This window comes from Cololabis saira, chromosome 4 (assembly GCF_033807715.1).
Source record: "Cololabis saira isolate AMF1-May2022 chromosome 4, fColSai1.1, whole genome shotgun sequence".
Lineage (NCBI taxonomy): Eukaryota > Metazoa > Chordata > Actinopteri > Beloniformes > Belonidae > Cololabis > Cololabis saira.
The window spans coordinates 25299163-25311714 of NC_084590.1; the positions used below are offsets into that span (position 1 = coordinate 25299163).

Sequence of the window (12552 nt, forward strand, 5' to 3'; positions counted from 1 at the left end):
ACTTTTTTAGTTTTTAGGCATCAAGTTGGAGGATGACCTGACTTGGGACTGCCAATACCCAGGAGATGGTGAAGAATATGCAGCAGACACTGTTCTTACTAAGAATCCTCAAGAAAAACCAGTTACACTAAAAATCTGCGTGTGGTATGGAAGCTGCTGATCTTCGGAGAGGAAGCTGCTCCACAGGGTCATCAGGGCAGCAGAGAAGATTTTTGGATGCCCCCTTCCAAGCCTGTATTAGATATACACCTCCCGATGCCGTGAAAAGGCCATCAACATCTGTCAGGACTTGTCACATCCTGTTCATTGTCTGTTTCAGCTATTGTTATCAGGCAAGAAGTACAGGACGATAAAGTACAGGACAAACAGACTAAACAACAGCGTATACCCAAGAGCCATCATGGCCCTAAACTCCTTTTTAAACTTTGACTGCAAGAACTGATCATCCATAGGTTCTTAAAATATTTTTTGAAAATATTGTGCTGTCTCATACTGCCACAAGAGGTGTGATGACTTTACGATTACATATTTCTCCTAAATTTGACAGGAACACAGCAGGGTATGATTTTAAATTAATGTTATATTTGAATGCAAAGATGCTTTCATTATCAGGGTGATGTCGCAACATTGTCACTTCAATTCAGTACCTTATTAGGTGTGCAACCGATGAATGAGAGGAGAATGGAAAGAAAGGAAACCAGCAGAAAGAGAATAGAAGACGCTGTCCCAAAGTGTATATTTCTGTCCTAGATCTAAAATAGCCCAGAGCTGTTTGGAGATCTTTGCTGCAGGCAGGTTTGATTGTGTGGAAGGCTGCAGGGTTTTATGAGGGATAACATGATACTGCCTCTCAGTACTGTGATACAAAATGTTTTATGATGGATTTAGGCACCCGTTGCAATAAAGACCCTTTGAGTGGCCATGCCCTGATTGATCTGTTTGCGATAGGAATTAGCAGGTTTTCTGCTTGGTTGATATGATGCACTGAAATCTTTTATATTTGGAATGTTTTTGTTTTATTAAACAAAGGCTAAGATTAAATAAATCAAGCTGATTTATTCACCCAATTACATTGAAAATGTACAATAAATAAATTGGGGGAAATTTAAATACATGTCAAAAAATAAATACGATTCTGTATGTGTATTTGGAGTACCTCTAATGCTTATATCCTCTAAGAATAATTGGGACTTAAGGCTGAAATATGGTTCTGCGTCAAAACGACGCTGTGCCTACGGCTTGTGGTCTGGGCCCACGCAGACCACACGCCGTCACCTGCGCCTTCACTGACGTGCACCTCCCGAAAATTGTAACTCCGCGTCGAGGCGACGCAGACGGAGAGAGCTGTGATTGGTTCGCCTGGAAGCAACGCATTTCCGGTTTCCGGTTTGAAGCAGTAGTGAACTTTCAGGGCTCTTTTCTTTATGTGATTTTTTTTTTTTTTTTTTTTTTTTGCACAATAGTTGTCCTTATCTCTTTGATTCACTGTGACCGGAAAAAGTCGGATAAACCATTCAGAAAAAGATCGCTGACTAGCGGTCGCGGGGGGTACTGCACCGCGACGAAATGGAGTGACGGAGAAGTCCGAAGGGTTCACGGCGGCGTCACGGTGACGGCGTGTGCTCAGTGTTGGTGTGACGCAGAACCTTAATTCAGCCTTAACCTCCCATCTATCCAGGACCTGTACCGGTCCAGGACCAGGAAACAGGCAGGTAACATCTCTGCAGACCCCTCACACCCAGGACACAGTCTGTTTGAACTCCTCCCCCCTGGACAGTTTCTTCCCCCAAGCTGTTGCTCTGATGAACTCTCATCACTCATAGAGTCTCAGAGTAATCAATCAATAACTATGCAAAAATAATAATAACCACAATTATATGCTGTAACAATGCACCTTTCAATAACCATGTCTACCTCATACTGCTGCACCTTTCACTTTTTTTAAATTGTTTATATGTTAATAAGACTTGTCATTTATCGATTTACTGTACAGTAAGTGAACATAACCGAGTCAAATCTTTGAAACAAGTCTTGTTTGACCTGACTTGGCCAATAAACCTGATTCTGATTAGTCTAATTTTAATTTGTGTTCGGATGGATATGTTCCTAAAGATGCCATCTTCAATCAGCTTGGACTATAGAGCAGGCTTCACTGGCAACACTGTCTTTCTCAAATGTGCAGCTAAAACTTTTGGTCATTACATTGATGTCAAACCAACAGCTTTACACCTTATTTGTGTGCAGTCTTGTCACAGATGCAGAAAAAGATACTTTTGTCCAGATTCTTTTTTGTGTGTTTAAGTGATATTTGCACTGGTTGCTGTGTGACATTAGCCCCTTTTACATTGGCGGAGTTCAAGAAATTCTTAATGTTAATGTTAATGTTTGGGTTTCATGACTGATAATTTACCCATGGAGTTTGATGTGAGCCTTGATTTTTATTTCTACCTAAGCTACAGCCAAAGGTTTGCTGTCAATACAATTAAAAACATTATATATTTCATCAGTTGAATAGAGCTTTGAGAAATAAAATTAGAAACGGTGATGTTCTCCAAAATTAAAAGTTGTTCTTGTAGAAGTTAGCCTTTGTCAACATCCAAACAGTCTGCTGGTAGCCTGTTAATAAGGTCGCTAGAAGGAGCAGTGCAACATCTGGTATTACTTTACCCATTGTGTGTATTCAGGTGCTGTTCCCTTAAAAACAGTTTCAGCTACCAAAGGTCATCACCACCAGTCTCTTTTAAAATCCGCAGCACAATCACGTAACCAAAAACATGAACAGTGTTTGGCACAAAAGAAAAAAGAAAAGCTACGTGTGAAACCACCCCCTATTTATCATGGATCAGACATGGAGAAGCTGCTTTCAGCTTCTATGCTCCACATGTCTGGAACAAACTCCCAGAAAGCTTCACATCTGCTGAAACTGTTTGTTTAAATCCAGCTTGAAAATACACCTGTTCTCAGCTGCATTTGAATAAAGCTCCAAATCTGCTCTGATACATTTAAGCGTGACTTTCAAAACTTGATCATATTTGAACTATTTTTATATATTCTTTTTTTCTTTACTTTATCCTTTTTATTTTCTACTATTTGACGTTTTAATGTTTCTGTAAAGCACTTTGAATCACATTGCCACTTGCCATGCATAGGTAGTGCACTACACAGCGTGGTCCCCATTTTGTAGTAAATCTCTCTCCTTTTTTTTTTTTTTTTTAGCTTTCTTACTTTCCCTTTTACAACACTTTTTCATTTCAAGTATTTCAAGTCGTTATGGATAGGGCTGGGCGATATATCGAGTATACTCGTGGTATTGCGGCTTCTACTCTGTGCGATGTACAAAATGACTACCGTGAATATTCGAGTATACATTGTCACGCATTTGCTTTTAGCCGCGGGCATTAAATTACAGGCTTTTCTCACTCTCTCGTCTCGTCTCTCCTTCTCAGAGAGATAAAATAAGCGCTCCTAATTACATACAGTAAGTCAGTCACGTGCGTGCATCATCATACGCCCAGCAGAAAGGTAGCAGCAGCAGGTGTCGGCGCTGCTGTCCGGGACCGCCGGTGAGTTCCACCTAACTTTCACAAACTCGGCCTGTTTGCGCCGTGAGTTCATCCGCGCGGTTGCTATGTGCGACGGACTATTTTCAAAGCAAACTGGGACGGTTTAGTAAAGACGGGAGGGGATGTTTTCTCCTCGCACTACGTGCACAGCTCTCCGGAGAGCCGAGGAGCCGCTCAGCGCGTCACGCGTCCGAGCGCCGCCGAGCCTTTCTCTTCCAGAGCTGAGAAACGTCACCTAGTGTTGCTTAAATGTGGCCACATGAAATCAATCACTATCATCGAAACAAAGTCAAACAAGACTATAAGACATCATATTTCTAAAAGTAAGTGAAAGTGATTCAAAGTAAAGGAGGAGAGGATGAAACATTGCAGTCCCTACACCTACAATTAATTTTCATATAAAAGTGCTCTAAAGGCCCCTCCTGCTCAGAGCAGCTCATCCTGGTAAAACCGGGACCAGAAGATGTTCTTAGCAGATGTTTTTTAGACGGGGAGTCGGAGAGATGCAACGTGCACTTTCTGTTTTGAAATGACACTTTTATGTTTGCCACTCACTGCTTAGTAACTGTTTAATAAATACAGTTTTGGTAAATTTGACTTATTCCCCCTTTTTGCATGAAAGTTTAAAATTAGCATATATTAATGCAGAATGAACAAGAATGTTTTAATGAAGACATATAGAATCATTATACTGGTGTGATTGTATGCATCAAAGTGTTAATTCAAGGCTAAGGCAAAATATTGAAATATATATCGTGTATCGTGACAGGCCGAAAAATATCGAGATATTAATAAAAGGCCATATCGCCCAGTCCAAGTTATGGATGACCATATTTATAGCAATACCTTGTAAGTTATCTCTGGGTGGGAAAAATAAAATAAAAGCGAATGTATTGTAATTAAGATAAAATATTCAGTTAATAGCAATATTGACTTGAGGTCATGTCCCTCATTTGCTTTTCACCATCACTGCATTCTTTGTCTCGCCCATGTACTGCAGCGGATGTCCTGTTTCCTTGCAGCAGCCCGGTGGATGATCAGGATAGCTAGGATTGGACATGTGCATCAGAGCGTGTTTTTTTGTTTGTTTGTTTTTAGTTTTTTTTTAATGCTCAAAATCTGCCAACATGAGTTTATACGCTAAACTGTGTAGTACTTCGTGGATGGAGGCACCAGTCAGCAAATGCGCTTTTGTCAACACTAGCAGTCAGCAACTTCATAATTTCATTATCATTTTGTTTTCCTACCACCTCTTTTACCTGATTTACTGTGTACACAAAGGCCATTATTTCTTACGTTGCAGCAAAGTCTACACACAACAAGCTAAATAATCTTCTTTGTTTCAGATTCACACTTCAAAAAGTGTGAGTTTGAGCAATAAACAACTAACGTCTTTCACGCCAGAAGGCTCCTGGATTTTGAGCTGTGCCTGTGCCCATGTTTTGGGTGCATTCAGTTTTTTGGAGACTCTCTGAAAGGGGTACAGTTTAAAGCTGACTATTGCTGTACTCATTTTTCAGACTATTTGCAAATGTTTTCTTGATGTAGAGAAAGAAAGAATTGAATACCTTAAAAAGTTGTTATTAAAGTATGTTTCAACATAAAATGCAGAATTTTCTTGGTGTCTCACATTACATTCAAGTTTGTCAGGAGAGTTGATAGATAGATAGATACCTTTTTTATTTGTCACTGTATCAGGACACAATGAAATTACAACTGGCCAGTCCAGTAGTATTTAGAAGAAAAAAAAGACAGACTAACACAGTCACATGAAGAAACCACACATTGTACAACACGAAGACAATAACGTAGGAAAGATACAGCCTTTACACAGAGCAGGATAAAGTGTTAAGTGACAATATTGCACTAAGTATATAAGTTAAGTTTGAATTTGCACTTATAGGGAGTATATTGCATGTGTATGTGAGCTGAGCGAAAATACTTTCTCTAGGTTTTTTAAAAAGCCATTCAGTTTTATCCTGTGCTGAACTGTGATAACACCCACTGGTTTTGATGCGTTGCTCTAAAAGCAGATGCCTGGTGAGGTATTATATGTCGGAAGATGGAGTCAGCGTGGGGGATGTGTTCAGTTGTGTTCTCCAGAAATGGTCGACTCTTTGTCTGTGTGGTTTATTCTTTGACGTCCCCTCTGGTCCTTTTTATTACTTCCTTAGGTCCCCCTGGTATACAGGAGTATCCCTGTCTGAATTTGAACCATTTTTAATATTTTCATTGTTTTGAGTAGTGCATTTATTTACATTGACATACATACGAACTAAACATTAAACAGAACATTAAGACAAGCACAATTGCCAGGCTGCTTTGCAGTTGGACCTTAAGGCTATACCTTGTGAGTTGAGCCTAAATGAAGTCCCTCTAATAGAGTTTAATCTTAAAGAAGTCCTAAGAAAATAACTGGGTTAAGCTGGGGAGCAGCAGGGTCTCCTTTAATAATGTCAGTCGGCAGCAGTGAAAGAACCGTGTGTGTGTGTGTGTGTGTGTGTGTGTCTGCCTTTTGAGCCTAATTGTCAGTGCTAAATCAATCAGAACTGTTCCTGGATATATGGAAAATGAAAGCTGATGATAGATTTAATACAATATTGACGATCTGAAGATGCACCCATACACTTTTTCTTGTTTTTCCAGCCCCAATTCCAATAATTACTTCCTGATAAGTGGTAATGGCTCCTATATCAAAGTGTAATCGTTGTTGTTGTTTTTAAACTGAGCAGGTGCAATAATGTGCAACGTTTTTGATCGGTGGTGTGACTCCAATATCTGATTAGTGAATTATGCCAGTTGGGCCCACATAATGGATCCAATCTTTTATTTTTTTTTATTTTCATTTTTTTTCTCCCTTTCCTAAAACTGAAAAGCTTTGTCTGTTTAATGTTTTAACAATACCAGCCAGATATGATTTTACTAACATGAGAAAAGGTGCTTGTTATCATCTCTGGTGGTTTTGATAGTTGTTTGTATTGAGCTCTTTATTATCTTCACTAGAGAGAAACAGGCACACTAGAACATTCTTCATTTTGATCATTTTACTGTGCTTTAGCTAACGGCTAACTAATTCTTGTTGTAATATGACTTCTTTTTTCACATTTCTTCCCATTTGGGACACCAAATATGCAGTCCTGTGATAATGCCCAATTTGGTTTTTTGTGCATGGAAAAAAAAAACTTGAACACAAATGAGTTTCATTAATCAGTTTATGAAAAATGATTAATGAAACTCATTTCCAAAATACAGCTTGTTGCTGGAAGTTGACCTGCAAGATCCAGATTCTAAGTAAAATTACCCAATTTTATATGTTAAAGGAAGTTCTTTTTTTTTCTTTTCTTTTTTTTAAATTGGTTATGATCAAAGACAAAAACTCAACGTTTACAATTTGCTCTCAAAAATCTAATTAAAAATGAATAAACAAATCCATGAACTAATAGGTGCTAGAAACAAATCCACTGTTCCTACATCTCTGAAATCAGGTAATTGAAAGAAAAAATTATTGGAATAAAAGCAATAACTTTTTAGCACGCCAATTTTTCAAATTAGCGCGTTAATTGCGATTAATTAATAACAGGCACATTTAGCATGTTATGTTTTTTAATCGCTTAATCTATTTTTTAATTTTTAACTTTACTTTTTCTGCAAATTGCCTTTATTTTGAAATTTGTGTTTGTGGGGTGGGCTTCTTGTGCTTGAAACTGGTCAGTGACACCGAAGTGGACGTTGATTGGCTGTCCCTGTGTTTGGGCTTGTTTAGCTACGCTGGTAGACTCCCATTGTAGCTGGACAGGCCTGGGGAGGAACGGTGAGTAGCGGAGAAGAGAAGTGAAAATGGAGGAGCATGTGAAAGTTGTCGGTCCAGTGAATGCGAAATTTATATTTCAAAAACGCCCCGACGGTACCATTGGTAAAGGTAGAGTGATATCTGTTCTTTGTGAATTTGTTTACCACCGAAGCAGCTCAAGTTTAGCCACATAAACACAAAGCACCCGGTCGTGGGCGCAGCCAAAGCTAACGTTATCAGCAAAGATGTTGCCACAGCAACGCTTTTCCCCAAACTGGACTCGAGGAGAGCACCGCGCATGCGCACGTCTGCGACCAAGAGGCTCGCGAATATTCTTGCCAAGTGGATGTAAATGGCTAGGACTGCATCAGTTCGAGTCTGTTAAAAAATATAAGACTTTGCGAAGCCACTTTTTTTTTTTGTTATACATCAATGTTTTGATCTGCCACAATAATGTAATGAATTTAATGGAAAACACCTCAAGTTGAGCGTTTTTCTCTGCAATTTCTAGTTGCGTTTAAAAAGAGATTAATTGCATTAATTAATTACAGATCTTAATTAATTAATCGCAAAAAAAATTGTAATCGCTTGACAGCACTAATTCTTTTTTATTTGGACATGGTCCTGGGAATAAGCCACCTACAAGTGTCATTCCCTCTCCATAGCCTCCTTTGGTTGTTTGAGGAACCGCTATGATGAAAAATGACAGAAAATTACAGACAACCATCAGTATAAATGTATTCTGCCCCAAAGCCTCGTTAGCTCTGTGGCAGAAACAAATATAAGCTAACATAGCCACCAGTTTGATGGCCATGGCCTGTATTAGCTGTCAGTGGATGAGTAAAAACAATTTTTATCATAGAAGCTGTTTCATCATCATCACAGCCTGAGCCTTGAGTAGGCGGCAGTCTTTTGATGAATGGGATGGTATAGCGCACTGAAGAAATTACTGCCGTCTATATAGTCAGAAAGGATTGTACCAAGGAGAGGAGGAGACAAGGCAGAGAAAGAGCTATAGAGTTCTCTGGGTAGCATGACCACGAATTGTAATGTTGGGAATAGAAGAAGAGCCGTTTAAAAATTACAAATTTGACATTTACATAACGTCCCCACAGCTCTGCAGTTTTCTGTCACTGTGTTAATTTAAGTCCGTACTTCAGCTTGAAGAATATGATGTAGGGCCTTTGTTTGCATCTGTAAGCAAGGTTGAATATGTTTTTGACAGTTTCAAGGAATGAACAGAATGGTGTTGTATCACTTTTTTCTTCTCTACTGTGAAGTATGCGTTAAACCCCTCAAATTCATCCAGTAAATAGGAAAAATGGGTAAACTCGACTGCTCCTCCTTGTCCTCTATACAGCGAATGATCTCTGCCGAAAGAGTCTTGGGTGATTTGTCAAACAGAAGGCTTCCTCGTTTAAAAAAGGAGCTTTTCATGAGTAGACACCTCCTCATCACCTCCTCCTTGTAAACAAAGGACACTATGGCTGAACACCCCCACTCATCACATGCATTTCTGCTATCCTCTGTACCTCTCACACACACACACACCCTTGTTAGATGCATTGTGATGCACCTCTTGTTCTCACACATTTGCTTTTCATCACCCTTTTCTGCACTCCAACTCGGTAAAACAGATGAGCATGCCCGTCTCTTGCTTCTCTGTTCATGCAAAGCTGTAATTGTGTATGTGTGTGTTTTGAAAAATAAGACCCCAGGGTCAGTGAAGCCACCTGTCCATGTGTTAATGGGCTTTGTTGCCTCACTCTGTGTTGGATATCCATTTAGATATCTGTACTATTGCAGGAACTTCAGTCTTTCAGTTAAGCAGGCAGATTGGCTAAGGGGTGCTCCGGATCATTAGTATTGCTTATGAGTTTAATATTTTCACTTGTAGACCATGTTTATGTGGTGTTGCGGTTTACATGGGATTCGGGTATGTTTGGCAGTGTATTGAAGAAATATGCTTTTCTTTGTTTCTCAAACAATATTGTTCAGCAGGAGATGATTTCCTAATAGTAGTCGTAGTTCACATAATGGTATGTTCATAATATGTGGACACTATAGTTCAATGTTGCTATATACAGTCTTTGTCTTGATTAAATACAAATTACAGAAATCGTCACAGAAATAGAAGTGAGAAATTTCAATCTGGCTACAATGTTTCATAGCCATCAAATTTGGCAGATACTGATCAAATCCTAATGATAGCCGCTCCCAGCCCAAACACATGCATTTAATAAAGACTCGTCTGTCTGTATTTCCCACTGAATTTGCTTGTGCATTATATTTATTCATGAATCAGCTGAAATAAAACATCAGTATGGAAACCTAAATAGATCTGAAGGAAGCTGACTTTTCCAGACAGAAAAGTGTTTTTGAAATTAATTTTTTTTTTTTTTAAATCAATTATGAATAATTTGTAAATAATGAATAATCATTTAAGGCATCATGAAGATAGTTGTGCCATTTATAGGTCATTGGTTCCCCCTAGAGATTAAATCTTGAAAGACACTTAAGCTCGTTAAGTGTCTTTATGACTCAATTCAAGATTTAATCTTGTTTGGTCTATTTATCACTCACTCTTATTTTATTTTTGATCATTCTTGAGTTGTTGTGTCTGCAAGCAGGTTTCATCGTTGTTGATGTGTGACTTAGAGCCGTAAAGTTGGGACAGGAGTTGATAGGTAAGGACAGAAAACCCCAAAAGTGAGTTCACGTGTCGTAAAAGTTTCATTCCAATTAAATTGAAACTAGGGCTGAATGATTTATCATTTTCTGATCGAAATTGCGATATCAGAAAACATGATCATGTGATCACCAAAGCGATCACATGATTTTTTACAAATACATGCCATCTCCCTACCAGCCTGCCGAGCTTACCAATCAGAAGTGGTATGCTACTCGTGGACAGGTCACCCTAACCAGTCAAAATGAACGTCCTCCTCGTGCTGTGTAACGTTAGCATGTTTTGAAATGGATTCAGATGTTTTAGGAATTGTCGTTGTATATTTTTTTACTTAACACTGTTAAAGAACATACATGTTTCTTGTTAATAAATATGTTTGGAAGCAATTCCTACCTTTTACTTTTTGTACATCCTTACATTAGACTAATAGCTTTTAATGATTTGATGGTATGATGTTACTTTCTGTCATGTTAGTAAATGTTACTGTACACATTGTGAATATTGCACTGAACACTGGTTTGGAGAAAATCGTGAATCAAATTTTAAATCGCAATATCTGCCGCACAAATTGCAATTATATTTATTTTTATTATATTTATATTATTTTCCTAAAATCGTTCATCCTTAATTGGAACTGATTTTTTTAACATGGGGGGAAAACTCCTTTGTGTTGCTTTAAACATAAATGTCTTTTCGTGAGTCTTTTTAGTCTGCTTAAGGGGGCGAATATACTTGCTGTTCAGAACGCGCACGCATCATGGCCGACACGCGTATCGTTTCACACGTCGACATGCACGTTCTCCAAAAAACACTGAACGCGTACGCGACCTGCAGTTCTCGCTCTGCCCACGTGTCAAAACAGCGGCGGCAAATCAACACAGTCCTGGGTGCAGATACAGAGTCGTGCTCGTTATGTCCGTGCTCGTGGGAAGATGCAGCGGTGATGGTGATGGTGGGCTGTTTTGTCCACCGATCATCAAACGTCTGAGCTGAATACAGAGACTCTTCGTCAGACTCTGGTTGAATGGCCTGACAAACCATCTCCGATGGCGATGTTTTCTTTATCCACTGTTGCTGTCTTGTTTATTTATCCATTATGCCACCAGCTGGTTTATTATACTAGTACCAAATATTTTATTACTTTTCTACCTCTGGCTCTGCATACTGCCCCCAATCGGTTACCGCCGGTACGACGCACTCTCCTCGCGTACTACGAGAGCGAGGTTGCAGTTGATTGTGAACGCGAACGCAGGCTCAAAAGTATATTAGCCCTAAATATAATAAATATGTCAGCATTGTTGTTGAGTCTTTTTAGTATGCTTAACTCAAGCTCAAAGTACAGCTGTCCAGGAGTGCAGCGTAACGCAGCTGTGACGCTGGTTCCATCTCCTTCTGGTGTTATATTATACAGACAAAGCACAGCTTTGTCTGTATAATATTTGTGCTAATGGACTCGTCCTGAATCAGAGATTTTTGTGTGTGTGTGTGTGTGTGTGTGTGTGCGCGTGTGTGTGTGTTCTGTTAGTGATTTCTGCCTGGAATGTTATAAAACCCAAATATTAGCTAACATGTGGAGGCACCTATTTTTTTTTAGTTGAAAGAGCTAATAAATTAGACAGAACAGTGAGGAATGAAAGATGGGATGTTGAACAGAGCTGAGACTTGTTTCCAACAATAGGTGAATCAATTCCTTTGAGACTTTCTTCTGCTGTGTAATTTACCAGAGCTCACATGTCGACATTTCTTTCCGTTTTTACACACACACACACAGGCTCATATTTTAGGGCATGGATTTTTGGGAAATCATGCACAAAGCAATCTCACCCACGCGTTTGTACTTGTATTCATGTGTTGGTGTTGTTGGCTGTTTTTAACATAGATGTTCATGGACAAAGCTATGAAATGCTTACTGTTATAATTCAGTGTCACACGGTCCCCTCAGGTATCATCACAAATGTACAGAATATGCCCAGAAATAGTGACACCAACTATAATCGTGTAAAGGATTTGTTTGTGGTAGTCGGTAACTGACCGTGAAGCACAAGCTAAGGATGGATCAGTTTCTGTTTTAATTTGGAAGATCATCTTTTTTTGTACAGTCCAACATACATTTCAAAAACATATATTTATTTTTAGTAAATGGAACTGGCGGATGTTAAATGGAAGGGTGAAGGGTGACGTTAAGGGCTTGGAAAATATTTGGCACACTCCTGTACATACAGCAGAGCCACGCTCGCAGCCAGACAGAACACGCCTGACCACGGCTATCACAAAGCAGTCCCATTTGTCTAAGAAACTTCAGTAAAAATCAACCTACGACACACACAAGCAACACATGAATCACAGGCACCTTTCCTCTCTTTATTTCTTTGCAGCTGCTGTGCTCTGTTTTTTGCAATATACTTTTGGTTCTGGCTCATGTGCATCCTGAGTCATGCTTATTCGTGGCTTTGTTCAAAACTCCTTTTGGTGCTGTATTTTTCTCTGTTGTTTTTGCCGTACTTCACTTG

The 12552-nt window shown here is 39.2% G+C and overlaps 1 protein-coding gene across 2 annotated transcripts in view; it reads left to right on the top strand.

Moving 5' to 3' along the window:
• Positions 1-12552, top strand: part of fam168a (family with sequence similarity 168 member A) — a 41259-nt gene that overhangs the window by 9477 nt on the left and 19230 nt on the right. The window lies entirely within an intron of this gene.